This window comes from Ursus maritimus, unplaced genomic scaffold (assembly GCF_017311325.1).
Source record: "Ursus maritimus isolate PB19 unplaced genomic scaffold, ASM1731132v1 scaffold_8, whole genome shotgun sequence".
Taxonomy (NCBI): domain Eukaryota; kingdom Metazoa; phylum Chordata; class Mammalia; order Carnivora; family Ursidae; genus Ursus; species Ursus maritimus.
Window position 1 is genome coordinate 80,634,336 of NW_024426996.1, and position 21,365 is coordinate 80,655,700.

Below are 21,365 nucleotides of genomic sequence, written 5' to 3' on the forward strand. Positions count from 1 at the left end.
GGGGGGGCACTGCCAGAGCAAGGGGGCAGGTGGGGGTTGCTCACCTGGGCTGCGGGCCAGGGAAAGAGACCGAAGCTTTCTCGGAGGGGCAGGTATGAGCCAGCTGACATCTTAAAAAGAAACTTTACTGTGTCAAAAATGAACTCTGGCAGAGGTCAGGCTGCTGCAGGCAGGAGCCATGGAGGAACAGAGCAGTCAGGCTCAGGAGTGCTGAAGGCAGAGCCACAGGACCTGAGGATGTGGTGAGGACAGGTCCGACTGCCCGGGCAGTGGGCAGCCCAACAACAGGGCTGTCAGACACAGCCAAACAGGCTGGAGCCCCGGCAAGAACCAAGGGTCCGCTTTCGATGTTGCACATACGAAGTTTGTGCTGAACAACCAAGCAATGTGGTGGGGCTGTTCTGCACCAGTGAGACACTCGGGGAACAAGCTCCAGTGGGATATGTGATTTGGGGTCACCAGTGTGGTATGTAAAGCCATGAAGCTAGACCAGATGATCCATGGAGAGAGGGTAGACAACATCCTGAACCGAAGTCAAAACTTTACAACGCTTGACCAACATGCTCAAGGATGAAGCTAGTCTTCTCAAGGGTGGCAACCTCTACTCCCCACACCTTCTTCAGACGAAGCGAGTTACAGATTACTACAAGATATGCACGTGTGCATTATACAACACCTGACTAAAATTCAAATTAACCAAATACTCGTGCCTCGCCACACGGTCACTCTCCTAACTACCTGTGATTAAACGGAAGGTACAAATATAAACTCCACTGATTCTTTCACAAGCATTTGCAGCTGCACTGAAGTATAACCAGGTACAATAAGCTGAAGATACCTGAAGAACACAATGTGAGTAGTCCTGACATAGATACACACACCTGTGAAACCACAGTAATCAAGATAATGAACACTACCATTACCCCCCAAGTCTCCTTGTGCCCCTCTGTACCCCACCTCCTCCTCACTCCGCTCCCCTCCTACCCCTATGCACAGGTGACCACTGGACTGAGTCCTGCGTTTGTCCATTACTACGCAACTTTTAGAATTGTATGTAAGTTGGGGCACCTGAGTGGCCCAGCTGGTTAAGCGTCTGCCTTTGGCTCAGGTCATGATCCCAGGGTCCTGGGATCAAGCCCCATGTCCATCTCCCTGCTCAGCGGGGTGTATGCTTCTCCCTCTCCCCCTGTTCATGTTCTCTCTCTCTCTCCCAAATAAAATCTTTAAAAAAAAAAAAAAAGCATTGTATGTAACTTACATTTTGGGATATGGTTCAGTTTATTAAATTTACCATCTAATTCTTTATTTTTCTAGTGACCCATTTGTTTTTGTTCATTTTCCTCTTTTTCCACTTTTTAAAAATTGAGTATTTTCTATGATGCTATTTTATCTCTTTTGTTGGACTGTGAACTATATACTTTTCCATTCGGAGTGGTTGCTTTAGTGTCACAGTGTACACTTTTTAAAATTTTTAACATATATTATTTGTTTCGGGGGTACAGGTCTGTGATTCATCAGTCTTACACAACACACAGTGCTCATGATAACACCCCGCCCGCAATGTCCATCACCCAGCCACCCCATACATTCCCCCACCCCCCTCCTCTCTAGCAACCCTCAGTTCATTTCCTGAGATTGAGCCTCTTTTTAAAAAAATTTTTATTTATCTATCTGATAGAGAGAGAGAGAGAACAAGCATGGGGAGCAGCTGAGGGAGAGGGAGAAGCAGGCCACCCACTGAGCAGAGAGCCCAACGCGGGGCTCAATCCCAGGACCCTGGGATCATGACCTGAGCCGAAGGCAGACGCTTAACCAACTGAGCCACCCAGGTGCCCCGAAAGATTAAGAGTCTCTTATGGTTTGTCTCCCTCTCTGGTTTCATCTTGCTTCATTTTTTCCTCTCTTCCCCTATGATCCTCTGCCTTGTTTCTTAAATTCCACATATCAGTGAGATCATATGATAATTGTCTTTCTCTGACTGACTTATTTCACTTAGTTCCATCCACTTGAAATAAGTTCGACTTATTTTCACTTGTCACTGCAAATAGCAAGATTTCGTTTTTTTGATGGCTGTGTAATATTCCAGTGTGTGTGTGTGTGTGTGTGTGTGTGTGTGTGTGTGTACACACACACACACACCGTATTTTCTTTATCCATTCATCTGTCGATGGACATCTGGGCTCTTTCCATAGTTTCGCTATTGTGGACATTGCTGCTATAAAATTGGGGTGCAGGTGCCTCTTCCAATCATTACATTTGTATCTTTGGGGTAAATACCTAGTAGTGCAATTGCTGGGTCATAGGGTAGCTCTATTTTTAACATTTTGAGGAACCTCCATTCTGTTTTCCAGAGTGGTTGCACCAGCTTGCATTCCCACCAGCAGTGTAAGAGGGTTCCTCTTTCTCCACATCTTTACCAGCATCTGTCGGTTCCCGACTTGTTAATTTTAGCCATTCTGACTGGTGTGAGGTGGTATCTCATTGCAGTTTTGATTTGTATTTCCCTGATGCCGAGTGATGTGGAGCATTTTTTCATGTTTGTTGGCCACTTGGATGTCTTCTTTGGAGAAATGTCTGTTCATGTCTTCCGCCCATTTTTTGATTGGATTATTTGTTCTTTGGGTTTGATAAGTTTGATAAGTTCTTTACAGATCTTGGATACTAGCCCTTTATCTGGTAAGACATGTGCAAATATCTTCTCCCATTCTGTAGGGTGTCTTTTGGTTTTGTTGACTTTTTCCTTTGCTGTGCAAAAGCTTTTTATCTTGATGAATTCCCAATATCCATTTTTGCCCTTGCTTCTCTTGCCTTTAGTGATGTGTCTAGGAAGAAGCTGCTGTGGCCGAGGTCGAAGAGGTTGCTGCCTGTGTTCTCCTGTCTCACATTTAGGTCTTTCATCCATTTGAGTCTATTTTTATGTATGGTGTAAGGAAATGGTCCAGTTTCATTCTTCTGCATGTGGCTGTCCAATTTTCCCAACACTATTTGTTGAAGAGACCGTCTTTTTTCCATTGGATATTCTCTCCTGCTTTGTCGAAGATTATGTGATCATAGAGTTGAGTCCATTTCTGGGTTCCCTATTCTGTTCCATTGATCTATGTGTCTGTTTTTGTGGCAGTACCATGCTGTCACAGTGTACATTTTAACCTACCACAATCAGCCATCAAATAAGGCTTTAGGATTGCACACACAAGAGCCCTACACTCCTTCTCCTGGCATTCTTGGTGTTCTTGTCAGACATGCTACTTCTATATATAAGCCCTATAATGCACTGTTGGTTTTGCTTTTTTTTCTTAAGAAAAAAATTTTTTTAAGATTTTATTTTTACATAACCTCACCCCCAACGTGGGGCCTGAACTCATGACCAATATCGAGAGTCTCGTGCTCTATGGACTGAGCCAACAAGGCGTCCCATTGTTTTTCCTTTAAATAGACAATTGTATTTTAAAGTAATATAAAAAGTATTTTCCCCATACAGTTACAATCTCCAGTGTCTGTCCTTTCTCTACGTAGACCCAGATTGCCATCTGGTGTCATTGCTCCTCTGCTCTGAGCTTCCTTTACCGTATCCTGTGATGAAGATCCACTGGCCATGAATTCTTTCAGCTTTTTACATCTGAAAATTTTTATCTCATCTTCACTTCTGAAAGATATTTTTGCTGGTTTAGAATTCTAGGTAATACTTTTCCCTTTCTGTACTTTAAAGCTGTTCTTTCTCCATCTTCTCGCTTCCATTGTTTCTGATGAGAAGTCTGCTGCCTTTGTCGTTGTTCAATATGTAATGCATCTTTTTTTCTGACTATATTTTTCTTTTAACCATTGTTTTCAGTGATACAATGATGATGTGTTGTGGTGTATTTTCTTCATCTTTCTTGTGCTTGAGGCTTACTGAGCTTGGATTTGTGGGTTTATCGTTTTCAACAAATTGCACATTTTCCAGCCATTAATCCTTCAAATATCTTCCCATATTTCCCATGCCCATTCTCTCTTTCAGGGACTCCAATGACACATACACATGCAGTGGGCCATGTGATTAAAGCTGTTTCAAGGCTCACTGACACAGTTCTTTTTGGATACCTTCTATTGCTATATTCTCAAGTTCATTAATCTTTTCTCCTACGGTGTTTCATCTGTTACTAAGCCTCATGTGATGTATTCTTCATCTCAGACAATGTAGTTTGCAACTCCAGAAGTTCATTTGGGTTTTTTTACATTCTGTGATTCTTCTTAACACGTTCATGCTTTCCCCTATTTTCTTGAATATGCAGCATATAGCAATAACAACTGTGTTAATGTCTACCTACTAATTCTACTATATGTGTCATTTCTGAATCTGTTTCTATTTATTTATTTTGAACCTCATCATGGACGTATTTGCTTGCTTCTCTCTCTGCATGCCTGGTGATTTTTGACTAGATAGTAAACACAGTGAATTTTACTGTATCAGGTAATGGGTGTTGTTTTACTCCTTCAAATATTTCTGAGCTTTGTTGTGGGCCATAGTGAACTTATTTAGGAAGAGTTTGGTCCTTTCAAGGCTTGCCTGTAAGATTTGGGAGATGGGATCTGAACACCTTTTTTTTTCTTTTTTTTTTTTTAAGATCTAATCGGCTTTATTAAGTGATTCATGAATCAGGCAGCATCCTGTTTGGCAAGTAGAGAGATGCTCCCAGGATCAGAGCACCTTTAATCCTTCCCACTACTGAGGCAATACCCTTGTAAGTGCACTGTGCGTTACAAGATTTTCCCACTCTGGCTGGTGGGAACACAAACTGTTTGGGGCCCTGAATGTGCTCCAAAGATTGTTCCACTACTTACTTCCTGGGTTCCTTCCTTGATACACAGAGTTTCCACATATGCATGTGCTCATGAATACCCAGCTGAATATTCAAGGAGAACCCTGCGTGGCTCTCCAGAACTCTTTTTTGCTTTGCAGCCCTCTCTCGTCTGGTACTCTGCCCTGCAAATTCACTTTGGCCTCCCCAAGTTCTCAGCTGGGTCTCCTCAACTCATGGAAACCACCAGGTTCTCTTTGGGCTACTCCCCCCTTTCTTCCTAAACCATGGCCTTGCAAATTCTCTTCAGACAGTAAGCTTGGCCAACCCTAAGCTTGTTTAATTTATTTTCTGTCTCTCAGGAGTCACTGTCCTGCACTGCCTGCTGTCCAGTGTTGGAACACTGTTGTTTAGTTTGTTCTTCATTTATTTGTTTAAGGCAGGAGATTAAATCCAGTCCAATTTCATTAATATTATTTTTTTAAAGATTTTATTTATTTGACAGAGATAGAGACAGCCAGCAAGAGAGGGAACACAAGCAGAGGGAGTGGGAGAGGAAGAAGCAGGCTCCCAGCAGAGGAGCCTGACGTGGGGCTCGATCCCAGAACGCCGGGATCACGCCCTGAGCCGAAGGCAGGCGCTCAACCGCTGTGCCACCCAGGCACCCCGATTTCATTAATATTCTTAAAAAATAAATGTACCAGAATAAACAGTAAACAAGTGTCATCCCCCATATCCTACGCACACATAAAATATATTTATATAAAGTATTTATTTACTTACTTACATAAGATGCTATGTTGTAACCCAGAAATCTTTCCACAAGAGAATATACTTATTCCTAAATTGGAAATATTGCTGAAAACACTTGAGAATGCCACCAACAATTGAGTTCTACACCTATAATGTAAGCTATTTTACCCTTTCTGAGTAAACTGGTTTTCCACTCTGGTATAAGCTGTCGTTTGTGGCCAATGTGTATGTGTAATAAAAGATACCAAATTCATTTTCTTCTTAGGCTTATCTCCAGTTCTAAAAGTAATTTCCAAAAAAGAAACTGCAAATTCAACATGAAAAACTCAGACTTACTATTTAAAGACTTTACGGGTAAACTTATTAGAGACACAAAGAAAACATGGCATCTTAGAGCATAAAAACACTAAAGGTGGTCAGGTGATAGTGGCACATCTGTCATACAGCTCACAGAAGGCTAAAGCCAGGATTCTCATGTACACAAAACACAAAACAAATGTGCCTGTTTTTGCCCCATTAAACATCTCCTGCCTCGGACACTACACAACTGTCTCTTCCTGAATGGTCCCCAGCCCACAGGTCTGTCTGCTTTCCACATATATCCTACCTCCTGTCGAGATGATCTTTCATACCACACATGTGAGCAGAATATTCCTCTGCTCTGAACCCTTCAATAGCTCCCCTGACTAAAAGGATTGAGCATGACTTACAAGGCCCTTGTCACATAGTCGCTTCATGATGACCCAGTTGAGACTCCTCACAATTCCAAACTCCTGTCCCATTCTTAGTACATGCCACTCCCACCCTGAAACACCAATCTCCCCTCCTTTACTAGGCAACTGTTAGGCATCCTTTCAAACCCCACTGTGGGGGCGCCTGGGTGGCTCAGTTGTTGGGCGTCTGCCTTCGGCTCAGGGCGTGATCCCGGAGTCCTGGGATGGAGCCCCACATCAGGCTCCTCTGCTGGGAGCCTGCTTCTTCCTCTCCCACTCCCCCTGCTTGTGTTCCCTCTCGTGCTGGCTGTCTCTATATCTGTCAAATAAATAAAATAAAATCTTAAAAAAAAAAAAAAAACCCACTGTGCTATCATTCTTTTTCTGTGAATTTTGCTCTCCTCCAACCTGATCTCCACCCCTCAACCAATACAGCCCCACAAATTACTCCAAATCCTGTACACCCTCCGTACTTCACACAGACCACCTTCAGCTTTCACATGTCCATCTTCTCATTAGACACTCAACAATTTTTAAGTCCCACAAAGCACCCAGCATACGCTAGACATCCAACAAATGTTCAGTGAAGGAAATGAAATGACTAGTTCAAATCAGCAATTCACATTGTGTTCCCCAAATCAATCACGAATTTCCTTCCTTATTTTTACACACGATCTTTTATCAGCTACCTGTGCTGAAGTCCAGGGATGACTGTATGTGTGGTCACTAAAATATCTACAATCTTTTCTGCTTCCTTCCTGAACCCAGCTTTCCCAAAGCACATGCAAGTTCTTTAAGCAAGTGGTACTGTTTGGGAAATAATTACTAACATTAATATGTACACTCTCTTCCAAATAGTTACCAAAAAACTGGTAACAGAATCATGAGTTATGTGTAAAATTACCTTAAGTATTTAATATTCTCTAACATATAATTTATATAATCGCAGAGTAAATATTTAGCAATTTATAGATTTCAAAGGTGTTTCCTAAAAACTCAATAAATATTAATTATATATGATCCCATATTATTACATTGTAATAGCATCCTTTTTATAGCTAATGTGGAATTGAGTTTTCTTTAGGATTTACTTTCAGTTTACATATTTAAAAAAGAGAAAGCCTAAAAAACCCGCAACTATTTTTTTAAAAAAAGATATACTTATTTATTTATTTGAGAGAGAGAGAGAGAGAGAGCACACATGTGTGAGCAGGGGGAGAGGGAGAGAGAGAATCTCCAGCAGACTCCCGGCTGAGCATGGAGCCTGACAAGAGGCTTGATCTCACAACTCCGAGATCACAACCTGAGCTGGAATCAAGCCAGAGTTGGGACGCTTAACTGACTGAGCCAGCCATGCCAGGAGCCCCAACCGTTTTTTCTTATAACTGCAAGTTAACCTCCTGAATTGGCCTACCTATGAACGACTGACCAGTGGTTCTACGTAAGTAAATGGGGTGGCTCTGTGCATTAAGGAACGCACAGTGGTACTGGCTATCTGCCAGAGCCATAGTTACATAAAATGGTTTTAAGTATGTACCTGTTATTAATACGGTTTCTCTATACAGATGAAGTCATGCTCCATGTCTCGTCAACAATGTAATTATTGTTGGTTTTGATCCTACTTATCTGGAAGAAAATACATGTCTCAGCCAGCCTCAGAACCAGCCAGGATGCCAGGGCCAGTTCAGCACCACTGCTCTGTCATCTGGCAGCACAGCAATTCACACATTCAAATATTTACAAAATACTTCAGGTCTCTGCATTTAAGCTCCATACGGCAAAAGAGAAAAATAACTTGAATTTATTAATAGCAGCAAATCACACAGTTGAAAAAAAAGACTTATAGCTCTGAAAGTATGTATTTCTTACGTTCCTCTTCACCAATCTTTAAAATAAAAATAATCTACTATGTTCAAATAACAAGTTGATATCAAAATACTACCAACTTCTCTGGCTACAGTTTGTATCCCCTTTAAAATCTGAAAGTCCCAGTAACCAGTCACTTTGTATCGGGTGTTAATGGTCTTTACAGCAAAACCCAGAAATGTTCTTCCAGAGGGGAAGAAAAAAACACATAAATAGAACAGAAGCTGGGAAAGGCTCTGAATCTGAAACCCTAAGTGGGATAGGCAACATTTGAAAATTGAGTGACCTGAGGTTATTCCAAAAGTAGCCAGCCACTCACACACTTGGCAAGCCCGTCGTCAATATGGCCTTGCTAACCCAGGCAGCCAGGCCCAGGCCAGCCCCCGCCATCCACCCCACTCCTATCACCATCACCACCATTCACGGGGCTACAGGGAGGCACTTGGCCCTAGGATAGCCAAACCAGAGATTAGCCAGTGACCTAAAATAATAACCACAGAAAGTACTTGCTTTTTACAGAATCCTCAACTTCCCATAATACAGACTTTGATAACATTGAGTCGGGTCTCCAGGATTATTACTAAAATTTTTATGATCCAAGAAATTCACAAGGCAGGGAGATGAGTCAGAATAAAAAGGCACAGAAACTTTCATCAAAGGGCTAAGAGTTTGAAAGAACAGGGAGGGGTGCCTGCTGGCAGGAGCTGGAGAGGAAAAGGATCAGAGGTGCGAAGATCAAGCTGAGGGGAAGCAGAGCGGACACTTACAAGTGAAGGACGTGTGCAGGTGGGTGGCAGCAGGAGGCGGGACACACCGAATATGTATGCGTCAACAGGGCACCCTGGCCAGATGTGCGGGTGCCTGTCAAAGCTCTGTCTCTGTGGGTCTCACAACAAGGGGAAGAACAGAGGCCTCTTGCTAAAACTTTGCAAACATTTAAAGACGATGACAACACTCAGTGCTGCAGAACGAAAGAAGACGGGTAGACCCACATCCTGCTGATGGTGGCACGGAGGCCTAACGGTGTGTTTGAAAACCCACTGGCAGCATGTTTCCACGGGCTCCACGCCATCTGCCTGAAGCTGTGCTCTTTGGCATGCTTACCCATCACTCCTCGCCTAGGCGAAACCTCTGCTCAGGCACCAGGCCCCGCCATCGGCTTGAGGACTTTGTTCTATGGATTCTCCCCTCCATTCTTCGGATCATCAATCTTTCCTTCTTCCCTGCATCATTTCCATGAGGATACAAGCACACCGTTACTACCAGGCTGAAGAAACAAAGCACCCTCTTCAGGATCACGCTTCCACCTCTCCCTACTAACAGCCTCTTTTCCTTCCTTTTCAACTCCTTCAGAGCTGTCCACCCTAGCTCTTTCTAAGAGAAATAAAACACAAGCCACAAATGTGAGCTATGTGGTCAGTTAAAAAACAAAAGCAAAAAAACAAAAAACAGAAACAACACTGATCAAAACAAAATACCACATCACAAGCATCAGAATGGCCAAAATTCAGGACACACTGGCGAGGGTGTGGAACAACAGGAACTCTCATTCACAGCTCACAGGAAGGCAGAATGGTGCAGCCACTTTGGAAGATAGTTTGGCAGTTTCTTACAAAACTAAACATACTCTTACCATATGATCCAGCAATAGTGCTCCTTGGTATTTACCCAGAGGAGCTGAAATCTTTGATCCACACAAAAACTTGCATATGAATGTTTACAGCACCTTTACTCAAAATTTCCAAAACTTGGAACCAACCAAGATGTCCCTCAGAAGGTGAATGGATAAACTATGATCTATCCAGACAGTGGAATATTATTCAGTACTAAAAAGAAACGAGCTATCAAGTCAAGAAAAGACATGGAGTAATATGCACATACTAAGGGAAAGAAGCCAATCTGAAAAGGCTGCACACTGTATGATTCCATCTACAGGACATTCTGGAAAAGGTGAAGCCACAGAGACACCAAAAGATCAGTTGTTACCAGGGTTTGGGGGAGGGAGGGATGGAAAGATGGAACACAGAGGATTTTGAGGGCAGTGAAACTACTCTACGTGATACCCTCAATAATGGATACGTGTCATTTTACATTTGTACAACACCAAGTGTGACTCCCATTGGAAACTATGGACTCCGGTGATGATGATCTGTCAATGTAGGTTTATCAACTATAACAAATGTCCCACTCTGGTGGGGGATGCTGACAGTGTGGGAGCACGTGCATCTGTAAAGACAGGGGAGCGGAACATGGGAACTCCCTGTACTTACTGATCAATATTTCTGTGAACCTAAAACTGCTCCAAAAAATTCTGTAACTATGTATGATGAAAGATACTAGACTTATTGCAGTGATCATTTTGCAATATATACAAATATTAAATCATTCATTAGATTGTACACCTGAAACTAATATAATGTTATATGTCATCATACCTCAGTAAAAAAATATATTTTTTAAAGAGGAAAGTCAAATGCAATTTTAGATAGCTTTAAGCTAATCCCCAAACCAACAAAAGACAGAGCTGCCCATCCACATCGTCCAAATGTGGCCACTGTGCACTTGAAATACGGCAAGTCCAAACTGAGATCATAAAATACCCAATATTAAAGACCATAAAATGCCCAATCATAAAATACGTACCAGACTTCAAAGACTAGGTATGAAAAAAGGAATGTAAATATTTCAGTAAAAATATTTATACTGATTCCATGCTGACATAATATTGTGGCAGTGCTAAGTAAAAGACACTAGGTAAGGGGCGCCTGGGTGGCGCAGTCGTTAAGCATCTGCCTTCGGTTCAGGGCGTGATCCCGGCGTTATGGGATCGAGCCCCACATCAGGCTCCTCCGCTGGGAGCCTGCTTCTTCCTCTCCCACTCCCCTTGCTTGTGTTCCCTTTCTCACTGGCTGTCTCTCTCTGTCAAACAAATAAATAAAATCTTTGGAAAAAAAAAAAAAGACACTAGGTAAAACTGATTATATGTATTTCTTTTTACTTTTATAACACGGTTACTGAAAATTTTACAATTACATGTGTGGCTTACATTCCCCTTCTGTTGAGCAGTACTGGGCTGGAGAGTCACTACTTCTCCCTTTTCCCATCTTCTATGAGTGCTAATAAAGAATAAGACATCTAACCCTGGGCAGTAGAAGGAAATGAATCCACAAGGAATAATTACAAATAGGAAAAAGAACAGCTAGAAAATCAGAATTTGACTACAGCTGACAAGAACTCTACGTACTTGGGGCACCTGGGTGGCTCAGTCATTAAGCGTCTGCCTTCGGCTCGGGTCATGACCCCAGGGTCCTGGGATCGAGCCCCACATCGGGCTCCCTGCTCAGCGGGAAGCCTGCTTCTCCCTCTCCCCCTCCCCCTGCTTGTGTTCCCTCTCTCACCTCCTCTCTCTCTGTCAAATAAATAAAATCTTAAAAAAAAAAAAAAAAACAACTACGTATTAATGTGTAATTGTTTTAAACCCCAAAGTCTTCTAACACAGAAATTTAAAACTACTGTAATGTATAAAGTTTTTTTAAAATACCAACTTAGACAAAATATGTGCAGTACAGAGGCAATACACTAACTTCCTAAATATGTAGAGCAGCCCCTAATCATCCCAATAGCCCTCTACTGTTTGTGCATCACCATCCTCACTTCACTGAAGAGAAAATTAAGGTGCTGAGTTTAAGGAACTTGTCCATGCTAGTAAGTATCAGAGCAAGAATTCAAACCTAGGTAAGGCAGGGGCACCTGGGCAGCTCAGCCAGTTCAGCACTCAACTCTTGATTTTGGCTCAGGTCATGATCCCAGATCGAGCCCCACACTGGGCTCCTTGCTCAGCAGGGAGCTTGCTTCTCCCTCAGCCCGCCACTACCCCTGCTTGTGCTCTCTCTCTTTCTCTCTCACTCTCCCTCCCACTGACAAAAATAAAATCTTAAAAAAAAAAAAAATTGGTGTCTTTATGATCTCTGTTGAAGGAAAACATCTTTAAGTAATATATCAAAAGCACTAAAGCATAAAGAATGAATAGCTCTAACTATTTTTTTTTAAGATTGTATTTATTTATTTGTCAGAGAGACAGCACAAGAAGGGGGAGCAGCAGGCAGAAGGAAAGGGAGAAGCAGACTCTCCGCAGAGCGGAGAGCCTGACATGGGGCTCAATCCCAGGATCCTGGGATCATGACCCAAGCAGAAGGCAGACGCCCAACCTACTGAGCCACCCAGGGGTCCCTACTTAAAATTAAAAATTCTATTCAAAGATCAAACTTTCCCTTTTATGAATAGGTCTGTTATCCAGATGGCTCAGTTGGTGGAGCATGCAACTCTTGATCCTGGGGTTGTAAGTTTGAGCCCCAAGTTGGTACTAGAGATCATTTAAAAATAAAATCTTAAAAAAAAAATAAAAAGCTAAAATTGTAAGACTTTAATACGAAAACAAAGAAAAAAAATATTCCCAACCTTGGAGACAGAAACGATTTCTACTTAAAGTAGATAGGGGGCGCCTGGGTGGCTCAGTTGGTTAAGCCTCTGCCTTCCGCTCAGGTCATGATCCCAGAGTCCTGGTAAAGACCCATGTTGGGCTCTCTGCTCAGCAGAAGCCTTCTTCTCNTCCCTTTTTTAAATCTTGGGGCGCCTCGGTGGCACAGCAGTTAAGCGTCTGCCTTCGGCTCAGGGCGTGATCCCGGAGTTATGGGATCGAGCCCCACATCAGGCTCCTCTGCTATGAGCCTGCTTCTTCCTCTCCCACTCCCCCTGCTTGTGTTCCCTCTCTCGCTGGCTGTCTCTATCTCTGTCAAATAAATAAATAAAATCTTTAAAAAGAAAATTAAAAAAAAATAAAGTAGACAGACGATTTCAACCTTGGGGTAGACAGAGATTTCTTACGACCCTAAAAAGCACTAATGATAAAAGAAAGAATTGAAAAAACGGACCTCATCAAATTTAGTAAAACTTCTGTTCCTCAAGACATGGTTGCTTCTGACTTCTGCCCCAGGATGGAAAGAGCTGGGGCGGTGGGAGGGGAACAATGCTCCCATACTTACAATGAAAACCAACTAATTTCAAGTCCATTACTTTTTTTGAACCTATCAGGCAACTGAGGTCACAAAGCAAACTGGCCCAAAAACTAAATGCCTGCAATGAAAGAGCATACACTCACCTGAGACAGATGCAATCAGACACTGGCAAGATGAGTCTGTTGAGAACAGATGACATATTGTGAAGACTGACTGAAAGCTGTCAGGACAATTCCTGGGATCACAGAAATTGGGGAAGTCTGCACCCCTTTGCAACCTCTCTATGAAACCCAGTGGAGGATCACTGAAAGGATCTGAAAGAGCTCTAAAAACTATTGACAGTGGTACAGAACTGGGCAGGAGAACAGCAGCCATGTGGGAGGGGCAAGAAACTCTACCCAGGTCCTTCCCCTCCATCTCCACTAAGGAACAGAAGCCTTAATCTATACAGGGAAGGGCTCTGGTGAACACTCGACAACTCCTGGAGAAGGGGCAGGATTACACAATGAGCCCACAACTTCAGCCAAGGAAGGGACAGGAGAACTGAGCAGGCCATACCCCAAGACTCAGGGTTGCCATACATGTCCAAATAAAAAAAGCTTCAAATAAAAGTTAATTGAAGATTAGTACTAGGAGAGACAGGAGAGGAATAACGGTGTGCAAATACACATTCTGTGAAGCAACACAAATGGGGAAGACTTAAAACTTAGAATTACAGGGATGCCTGGGTGGCTCAGTCGGTTAAGCGTCTGCCTCCAGCTCAGGTCTTGATCCCAGGCTCCTAGGACAGAGTCCAGCATCATCCCTGCTGAGCAGGGAGCCTGCTTCTCCCTCTCCCTCTGTAGCTCCCCCTGCTTGTGCTCTCTCTGTCAAATAAATAAATAAAATCTTAAAAACAAAACAAAACTTAGAATTAGAGTCGTAGGGGCACCTGGGTGGCTCAGTCAGTTAAGTGTCTGCCTTCGGCTCAGGTCATGATCTGGGGACCCTGGGATCGTACCCCAGGTCAGCCTCTCTGCTCAGCAGGGGGTCTGCTTCTCCCTCTCCCTCTATGTGCTCACTTCCTCTTTCTTTTACTCTCATTCTCTCAAATAAATAAAATCTTAAGGAAAAAAAAAGAACTACAGAGTTCTAGTAAACCACCCTCACACTAGACATAAGCCACAGCTACAGAAATTTGAAGGCTGTGGTATACTGACAATAACCATGGCAACAACAAATCCTAAACCCAGGCCAACTCTTAACAAGAATAATGTAAACTACAGCACTAAAGGCCTAGCAGAAAGAAAACTGTGTCCTTTTCCAGGTATAAAAGTGATATACTTCAGTTTCTACCATCCTATACAATGTGTGTGGCTTTGAAAAATAATTATAATTTTGTATAACCACACAAAAGGCAAAAACAAACTACACTCCGAAGAGACAAGAGCAATCATCAAACCAAGACTCAGATATGAAGCAGATGTTGGAGCTAACAGGGAATTTAAATAGTTAAAGACTATTAACAGAAAAGGTGGACAACAGATCAGAGGGGTAATTTCTGCAAAGAAATGAACACTACAGAATCAGTGAACCTGAAGATAGGTCAAGTCACCCGAAGTAAAACACAAATAAGAAAAGGAGGTGGGGAACAAACAAGAAGCATGAAACAGTATGAAACATTCTTACTACATGTAATTGTAATCCTACAAAGAGGTGAACAGAGCAGAAGAAATAATGATTGAGAACTTTCCAAAATTAACGAGACACCAAACCACAGATCCAAGCAGCACAGAGAACATCAATTAGGGTAAAAAACGAAAACAAAACAAATCTGCCTCATGACATCACTTCCAACCAGCTAAAAAAAAAGAGAGAGAGAGAATCTTGAAGGCAGCCAGAGATAAAAGAGACATTACATACAGAAGAACAAAAACAAGAATTACAGCAGACTTCCTGTGAAAAAACAAACCAAACAAACAAACAAACAAACAAACAAAAAACCCATGAAAACCAGAAGACAGTGATTTTTTTAAGTACTGAAAGGGAAAAACAACCACCACCACCTGTTAAGTCAAAATTCTATACCCACCAAAGATATCTTTCTAAAAATAGTGGAGAAAAACTTTCTCAGAAATAAATACTGAAGAAATTCATTGCCAGAAGACTTAACTTACAAGAAATGTTAAAGAAGGTATTTTAGGCAGTAAGAATTTGAATAAGATGAAAACTTGGCTCTACAAAAAGAAATAAAGAGCCCTAAAATTGTAATTTACAAGTAGAATAAAATCAGTCTTTTCCCTTTTTTAAAGAATTGCACTAAAAGATCACTTTCAAAGCATAAATAGCAATGTACTGTGTATTTACAGCATATGTAAAAGCAAAATAAATAACATCAATAGCACGAAGAAGAATTGGGAATTTACTGTGTAAGGCACTTATGCAGGCATACCTTAGAGAGACTATGGGTTCAGCTCCAGACCACTGCCAATAAAGCCAGTCAAATGAATTTTTTGGTTTTCCAGTATACTATACAGTAGCATATTAAGTGTGCAACAGCATTATGTCTAAAAAAGTTATGTACATATCTTAATTTAAAAACACTTCATTTTTGGGACGCCTGGGCGGCTCCATCTTTAAGAGTCTGCCTTCAGCTCAGGTCATGATCCCAGCATTCTGGGATCAAGCCCCCGCAACGGGCTCCCTGCTCAGCAGGAAGCTTGGTTCTCCCTCTCCCACTCCTTGTGTTCCCTCTCTCGCTGTCTCTCTCTGTCAAATAAATAAAAATCTTAAAAAAAACTTCATTTTTAAATTACCATAAATATTATAAAATACTACATCTATTAAAAAATGCTAACCATCATCAGAGCTTTCAGCAAGCTGTAATCCTTTTGCTGGAGGGTCTTACCTCGATGGTGACGGCTGCTGACTGATCACAGGGGGGCTGCTGAAGGTTGGGGTGTCTGTGGCAGTTTCTTCAAACAAGAGAATAAATTTGCTGCACTGATCGACTCTTCCTTTCCCAAATGATTTCTCTGTAGCATGTGATGTTGCCTGATAGCATTTTACCCACAGTAGAACTTCTCTCAAAATTGGAGTCGGTTCTCTCAAACCCCGCCACCTTATCAACTACGGTTATGCAATATTCTAAATCCTTGTCGTATTTCAACAATCTTCATCACAGCATCGTCACCAGTAGACTCCATCTCAAGAAACCACCTTCTTTGCTCCTCCACAGAAGCACCTCCTCATCCGTTCAAGTGTTATCCTGAGATGGCAGCAGCTCGCTCACCTCTCCAGGCTCCACTTCCAGTTCTCTGGCTGTTTCCGCCACATCTGCAGTGACTTCCTCCGCTGAGCCTTGAACCCCTCAACGTCCTCCATGAGGGCTGGAACCCACTTCTTCCAAACTCCTGTTAGTCTTGATATTGAACCATGGGAACATTTTCTTAATGGCGTCTGGAATGGTGAATCCTTCCCAAAAGATTCTCGACTTACCCAGCTCGAGCAGAGGAATCACCATCTACGGCATCTGCAGCCTTGTGAAGTGTGTCTCTTAAATAGTAAGACTTCAAAGTCAAAATCACTCCTTGCTCCGTGGGCTGCAGAATGGACGCTGTGTCGGCAGGCATGAAAACAACACTGATCTCGCCATACGTCATCAGAGCTCTTGGCTGACCAGGTACAAAGTCAACCAGCGGTAATCTTTCCAAAGGAATCTTTTTCTTCTGAGCAGCAGGTCTCAACAGTGGGCTGCAGATCTCTGGTAAACTGTGCTGTAAACAGAGATGCTGTCGTCCAGGCCGTGTGGTCCGTTTGTAGAGCACGGGCAGAGGAGAGGTAGCATAATTCTTAAGGGCCTGAGAATTTTCAGAATAGTAAATGAGCACTGGCTTCAACTTAAAGTCACCGGCTGCATTAGCCCCTAACAGGAGAGTCAGCCTGTCCCTTGAGCCTCTGAAGCCAGGCCCTGACGTCTCCTGTCTAGCTAGGACAGTCCTAGATGGCATCTTCTCCCCAGATATGGCTGCTGCGTCTACACGGAGCATGTGCTGTTTGGGAGCCGCCTTCACGAGCGATCCCAGCTGGATCTTCTGCAGCACCTGCTACAGCTTCTCCATCAGCACGTGCTGCTGCACCCGGCACCTCTGTGTCTCCTTAAACCTCACGAACCCACCTCTGCTAGCTGCAGGCTTTTCTTCTGCAGCTTCCTCACCTCCCTCAGCCTTCGTGGATTGAAGAGAGTCGGGGCCTTGCTCTGGATGAGGCTTGGCTTTAAGGGAACACTGGGGCTGGTTTGGTCTCCTATCCAGACCACCACCATTTTCTCCCTATCAGCAATCAGGCCGTTTTGCTTTCTTATCATTCATGCGTTCGCTAGAGTACGAGTAGCGCTCTTAACTTTCTTCGAGAACTTTTCCTTGGCGTTTGCGACGTGGCCTTTTGGCACAAGAGGCCTACCTTTTGGCCCATCTCGGCTTTAGACATGCCTTCCTCACTAAGCTTTATCATTTCTAGCTTTTGATTTCAAGTGAGATATGTGTGACTCTTCCTTTCACTTGAGCACTTAGAGGCCATTACAATCGGCCTAATTTCCATATTGCTGCATCTCAGAGGACAGGGAGGCTGGAGGGGGAAGAGGGAGGTGGACTGATAGTCCACAGAGCAGTCACAACATACACAACATTTATCAATCAAGTTCACCGTCTTAAAACAAAAGTTCACTGTCCTGATGGGCACAGTTTGTGGCACGCCAGAACAATTACAACAGTAACATGAAAGATCAATGATCACACATCACCGTAACAAATATAATAATGAAAAAGTTTGAAATATTGAGAATCACCCAGCTGTGACACAGAGACACAAAGGTAGCAAATGCTGTTGGAAAAATTGCACCCATAAAAAACCTTGCTCAACACAGGTTGCCAAAAACCCTCACTTTGTAAGAAGCGCAGTATCTGCGAAGCACAATAAAACGAAGTACGCCTGAACTACACTGTGAAGCGGTACAGTGTCATCTGAAGGTAAACTTTGGATGAATTTAAAATGTACCCTGTAAGGGGAGAGGAAGATGTGAGGCACTATGGCAAGAGAAAGTGACGAGCGCCCTTAGTTTTTATGCAGTGGGGAGCACACAGCCATTATCCCACTGGCGGCCCACGACCACTCTTCCCACAGAGATGTCACCCGCTGGCCCGTGGGGCCTTCTGGCCACCTACCACTGGATTCTTGATAAAGTGAAGCTCTTGCTGGCAGAGAAATTGAGGCCGCTGTACAACCACCTGGCAGGTCCCAAACAGTCTTTTTCTGGGCTCCAATTATGAAATGGGGGATGGTGTGCGCTGGACTGGCTAACACGGCCAGACCTGCAGAGAAACTCAGCACAGCTCAATCTGCTATTCTGATGGCTAAAGGGTTTATGTGGCCAGGATGCTCACTCATAAGTGTTCCAAAAAGCTGGAGTCTATTTGCTATTCATTTCTTTGTGGGGGCAGCAGGAGGTTTTCAGTTCTTTTACGTTTGGAGATATAACCAAGAACTAAAAGCTAAAGCAAACAAATAATTGTTCCTGACCACCGGAACAATCTAGATGTGGACATAACCACTGGGAGTAATCTGATTTATTATTTGGCTACTGACAAGGTGATATTCACTGTGCTACTGTTTGGAAGGCACCAAAAAAAAAAAAAAATCAAACTGTAAATTGGGGGCTAATACTTGATTCAACAGAAAAATAAAGCAAACTTTTTTTTTTTTTAAAGATTTTATTTATTATTTATGTGACAGAGAGACAGCCAGTGAGAGAGGGAACACAGCAGGGGGAGTGGGAGAGGAAGAAGCAGGCTCCCAGCAGAGGAGCCCGACGTGGGACTCGATCCCGGAACGCCAGGATCACGCCCTGAGCCGAAGGCAGACGCTTAACGACTGCGCTACCCAGGCGCCCAATAAAGCAAACTTTTAATAACCAACAAACACATAAAATATACACTGTAAAGCCAAGGTTGGACCCAGCAAGGCTGGCGACATGGAGCCGCTGTACCAGCAAATGCACAAGCAGGTCCGTAATACCTAGTCTCACAAGGGAGGACTTGAGATGGCAAATAGTCTCTGCACTTAGTAGAAGACAAAATCCAAGCAAACATAGATCAGATATTTAGCCATCTAGAACATCTGGAGATTTTGTCCAACAAGGAGCCCTCTAACAAAAGACAGAACGCCAAACTTCATTTTGACCACTGAAAGTATCATGTCCAGCACATGTAGACCGCTTGGAAACTTCCAGCATTGGTGATACACAAGGGAGCAGGAGCGATGGCAAGAGGAGCTTCCGTATCACACTTCCACCACTAACGACTCAGATACCGCCATCCTAACAGATGACTCACAGCAGTTCAACTCTTCCCTCCAGAAAATTCACCACGGCAGAGATGACCTCACTGGAGTCGGGCGCAGTATTCTGGAAGGACTGAGGGCCTAGAGACTGACCTTGAAGGAGGCTCAGAAGAAGATTCCTGACACTGCCAACATGCTGAACTTGTTACAGCATGAGGGGAGAAGCAGGCTTTCCAGAACAAGTACTTGAGAATTGGTGGGATGCTGCTCACCTGTTTGGTCATGTTCCTCAGAGTACAGTACCTGACATGAGCCAGCCAAGCCCACCAGCTGGACAACGTTCCCACTGTGTAAGAGTCTGTGTGAGTGTGTGTGAGAGAGAGGGGAACTCAGAGGCTGCCTTCTGAAATGTATGCCCATCTGAACTGTGAAGACCCCTCGGGAGTAATCGTGATCTGCAATCCAGTGGGAGTTTCAAATCTGCTCTGTTTTCTGTGACACCTTGGTGGGGAAGCTAGTGCCACCAAGAAGCATGGTACTTAGGAAATGAAAGAAGTTCCTGTTCTCTCAAAATAAGTAAATAGAAATTTTTAAAAAATATACACTAAAAACCCAAAGGCAAAAGTATAAAAATATTTTAAGAGGTATGAATACTAAGTCCATAGAAGAGAGAAAATGGAATCATAATACATGCTAAATTAAACCAAGAGGCAGAAAAAGAGGGAAAAGAAAACAAGAAATAAATGATCAACAGAAAATAGCTAGCAAGATGGAAGATTTTAATCAAATCCTATCAATAACCATTAATGGCTGCCTGGGGCCAGAGGAGAGAGGAAGAACTGAGTCTTAACTGGGGTGGTGGACATTTGTCAATCCTCCTAGACCTGTGTGTTTAAAATGGGTGCATCCTACTGTGTGTAAATTATACCTCCATAAAGTTTATTTTTCCAAGTAAAGAATGAAAAGTTAGGGGCACCTGGGTGGCACAGTGGTTGGGCGTCTGCCTTCGGCTCAGGGCATGGTCCCGGCATTATGGGATCGAGCCCCACATCAGGCTCCTCCGCTGTGAGCCTGCTTCTTCCTCTCCCACTCCCCCTGCTTGTGTTCCCTCTCTCGCTGGCTGTCTCTATCTCTGTCAAATAAATAAATGAAAATCTTAAAAAAAAAAAAAAATGAAAAGTTAAAGAAAAAACAAACTACTGAAGTAATTAAGAATGCCCGCTCCGGGCCAGAATGCCCAGCCTCACTCACTGGTGCGTTAACACGGGCATTACTCATCCTTCCCTCACCTCAGTGCTCTCATCCCAGAATACCTGCCTCATCGGCCTGCCCGGAGGAGGCAATAAGTGCTTCAAGCTTCAGGCTGGCACAGAGTTAGCGGCCATCCAGTGCTGGCCAGCACTATGATTCATAAAGGATGACCATGTTTGCACACAGGATCACATATGGTGGCTCCTTGAGGGCGAGGTCACTCTCTCTGCTCTATTCAAATGAATGTCATCTGACTGAAGACTCAAAGACTGAATTTTTTAAAATCACTGTGGACCAGAAAGCTCAAAAAGCATTCCACCTATGCACTATATTCTTATCATCTCAAGATATATTTTTTAAATTACTCACTCTGTTTTTCGGGTTAAGACACATTTTATTTTTTAAAGTATCTGCTCTATGTTTTTAGAATTGTTAACTAAAACTAAATCAGAAGAGACTAAGTGATCATGGGCTGAAAGCTCTGGAAGTGTCCCCTCGGAGTAGCTGGCTCTTCTAGATGCTTCTAGCAAAGGGGCTATGGGGTTCCCAGAACCAAACACCTACTCAGATCCATGCTTGGAAACTCTGGGCCAGATCTGCCGAAGATCAACTGCAGTGATGCAAAAGAAACTGCCAAGTAATCACCCCGTTAAAGGTGTCTGTTCTCACCTGATGGT

General features: G+C 43.2%; 1 protein-coding gene and 2 pseudogenes across 3 annotated transcripts in view; 2 read left to right on the plus strand and 1 right to left on the minus strand.

The window, feature by feature from the left end:
* LOC103676619 (E3 ubiquitin-protein ligase RNF4) overlaps positions 1-21,365 on the minus strand; it is a 207,227-nt gene that overhangs the window by 103,744 nt on the left and 82,118 nt on the right. The window lies entirely within an intron of this gene.
* On the plus strand, positions 16,003-18,754 carry LOC103676608 (annotated as a pseudogene).
* LOC103676600 lies at positions 19,026-19,965 on the plus strand (annotated as a pseudogene).